This window comes from Solanum tuberosum, unplaced genomic scaffold, assembly GCF_000226075.1.
Source record: "Solanum tuberosum cultivar DM 1-3 516 R44 unplaced genomic scaffold, SolTub_3.0 scf00090, whole genome shotgun sequence".
NCBI lineage: Eukaryota > Viridiplantae > Streptophyta > Magnoliopsida > Solanales > Solanaceae > Solanum > Solanum tuberosum.
Window position 1 is genome coordinate 1,540,521 of NW_006239013.1, and position 3,792 is coordinate 1,544,312.

Genomic DNA, 3,792 nt, shown 5'->3' on the forward strand with positions numbered 1-3,792 from the left:
TTAACTTATTTCATGTGCCAGATTCATAAATCTACCGGCCGGGTTTACACATGAAAACTTATAAGTTTCTCATAAAAAGGTGTATCATCAATCTCTATACTGAGACATGGATTCCATCAACTAACTTATTATTTCACCAATATATATATATATATTATCATCAACCAATCTACCATGTATATTGACCCATCCATCTTAGAATCTCACCTTTTAATAAATCAAAATGATAATTAACATATACAAATCATAATAGTTATATCAAGATTAAGAATATAAGTACATTTAATAGTTTAGAGAATATGCTTTTGTCAGTCTAAAGCAACTATCTCTACTCGGTCCCGTTCAATACATACAAAATGCACTAGCACAAGAAGTTGGAACGATATCATTCTGATAATCAAGATAAACTACATATAATCTTGTGCTACAATCGTACTGATGGCATGTCCAATTCCCATCTTAGATTGTGAACAAAAAAACCGATGATTTAATCCTCTGTGTATAAGCTTAAACTCTATACACTAAATCATCTACTATATAAGTAAACAGACACCATAAATGAATATATGATCTATTAAAAATGAATAAATAATTATTCTATAATAAATACTATGTCTAAACACTTGGTTAATAGTATATCTTCCAACAGGCCATGCTGGTCATGGTGATTGTGAGACTCCCTCATCGCGATCACGTAACATCATCTTGGGGTGCATCACGATCGCGTGGGTCTTGCCGTGATAACGATGTAGTTTTAGTCATCATGATCGTGTGACTCTAGGTCACAGTCGAGATGAGCATTTGAGATCTGAGCAGGCAATATTTTTCTAAAATCGGGGTCCCCATTTCTCCATTTTTGAGTTTTGGAAGTTTTGGGGAGGCGTTTGGACCAGGTTTTTGAGTAAAATCTTTTGGGTGACATTTCTTAACTCTAAATCTTCGATTACCCAATATTATTATTATTATTATTATTATTGATATTATGAGTTTAAATCACGATTTTGGGTTGATAAATTGGGAGTTCTTCATAAACTTGAATTTTGAAGTAAAAGTGAGTTATGAACTGATTTTCAAGCTCATTTTGAAATGATTTTCCGTAATGAGTTCCTAAAGCCTTGAGTAATGTTTGCAAGTATTAAATTTTGGATTCAAACCTTAATTTTAGAATTGAGTTTTGTGTTGATTGACCCACCATTCAAGGGAATGGTTGTGAGCGTTGTTTCTGGAAAATGATTGTAAATACTTGCTTATAGATTGTGTGGCTTCAGAAGTGATTTGAAAGAGGAAGACTCAACTATTGGAGTAATTGTTGATTGATTTACAGCAAGTGGCTTCCTAAACCTTGTATTCTAGTTTGAATTCGTATGCTTCCTTTGTTGATTGCACATTGGGAGTAATGAGAATGAGGTGAAGGGTTTAAATTGTCCACTTGCTATATCTAAATGAATAAAAAGGGGTTGAAATGAAAAGGGTTATGTGTTGAACATGCTGACGTGAATTACCTTAATGTAACCCTTATTGATTGATTGATGAAATGCTTGAAAGTATGAATGTGGACTTGAATTGTGTAAATTTTTGTCTCTTCTATGTGGTGTGATATTCCTTGTGTTCTTTGATCGTTGAACACCGTGATGAGACATGTTATGCGTCATTATGTCGAGGTCTTTGCAGGCGAGTGTTATGATGTCGAGGTTTTTATCGGCGAGTGTTATTATGCTGAGGTCTTTACCGGTGAGTGTTATTATGCTTAGGTCTTTACCGACGAGTGTTATTATGTTGAGGTCTTTGCAGGCGAGTGTTATTATGCCGAGGTCTTTGCCGGTAAGTGTTATCATGCCGAGGTCTTTGCCAACGAGTGTTATTATGCTCAGGTCTTTGCCGGCAAGTGTAATTATGTCGATGTCTTTGCCTGTGAGTGTTATAGAGCGGATGGAGAATGATTCCGGCTAGTGATGATCATTGTGATTTGATACACTTGATGCTTATGCGTGACTTACTTGTGAATTGTAATTGATGTGCTTGTTATGTGTGACTGATATACTTGTCATTGAGATTGACTTATTTTCTTTGTTTGGTTATTGAGTTGTGAAGTTTGAACTGTGAATGTTGGGCATGTGAGCCGTGTATTGTAGAATTCCTAGGTTGGGCTGATTTCTGTGCAGGTTGTAGTTTGAAGAGGTTCCATTGGAGTGTAAGGGGTATTCGATTTTGGGCTAGTTGCTTTGTTTAATAGGTTGCTTGTTAGGTAATGTGTTTTTGGTATTTGATGAGAAAAAAATATATCAAATATAACTATGTTATTATTTAAATTCAGTACTAATATTTTTATATTTCTTTGCAGAGCATGTCTCGATTTAATAATAAAAATATCAAACAAGGAAATATGCGACAAAGAAATTCAAGTACTGATTTTTCTATCGAAAATTCAACATAAACAAAATGAAGAAAGAAACGCATGAAAATGTTGCTATTGTCAAAATAAAATGAGTAAACTATGTGGGACCCACTAATTAAAAGAAAAGTTCAAAGGAAATGAAAGAGAATGAAAAATACAAAAGGAAACAAATGATGCAACTTATGTGGGACCCAATGCATTCAAAACAAGAAAAGAAAGACGGATGAAAAAAGAAGAAGAAAATAATATGATTGGAAGATTTATATGAAGTCGCAACCTTAAATTTACATTAGTTCCATAACTAGATTTTTATAAATAAAAATCTTAGTTAAGCAGTTGGAGGGGAGAGAGCACAATACTTTCAAATGGTTTTCTTCTTCAATTTTTTTATTTTATGTTTGAAATATTAAAATTCTGATTTTAATTAAGTAGCGGCACTATTCCTCTCGAATATTTCTTCTATTTTTTATTTAATGGCGAGGAATATATTCGTTAGGAGTACCAAACTTAGTATGGAGTAGTTTTCTATTGTGTTTGGAAAATGATGAATCTTGATATATCTATATAATAGTAAGTATTATTCCTAAATTTCATGTACATGAGCCTAAACATTATATTTGATTTTTATCCGTCTTACAGTTAGATGCTATTTTATTGACTAACTGTCATGACCCGAGCCTACACCCTGAACGTGGCCGACACTCGAGAACCATTGCTGGTCCCCAAGCGAACCCTCATCCTGGCTGACTACAAGCGGAAGACTAACTTAAGCATACAAAGCTTAAAACATAATAAAATTCATTGAAACTCAAATAATTAACTCAGAATATAATCGTATATTCAACTAGCCAAAACTAGGCAAGTCAAGTCTTTAAAACATTTAACAAGATAAATGAAACAAATTTCTGAAACTCTACTGTCTATCTATGAAACCTCTAACTGACAAAGATGGAAGTCGGGACAAGATCCACGATATCCTAACAACTGATATAATTGAAAGTACAAGTGGAACCCTCCGGAAGCAAGGAGGCTCACCATAGCTAACTCGAACTGCATGTGGTATCAACGAAGTGCCTGCTAATAACTCTGAATACCTGTATCTACATCATGAAACGATGCAGGCCAAATGGCTCAGTACGTGGAATGTACGAGCACGTAAGGGGAATTCTAAAGCATAAACATAGGCTTGAACTTGATAAAAAGGAAACATACTTACCTCTTCTGAACTCACTCAACTCAAGAATAAGATACTCAACTCAAAGATATGATATTCAACTCAAAGGTACTCAACTATGGATACTCAACTCAATATAAAGTAACAATAAGAGATGCAATATATGAAAAACTTTTAAAATAGTAGAAAGCAACTCAATGTATTTAAGAATACAATATACTCA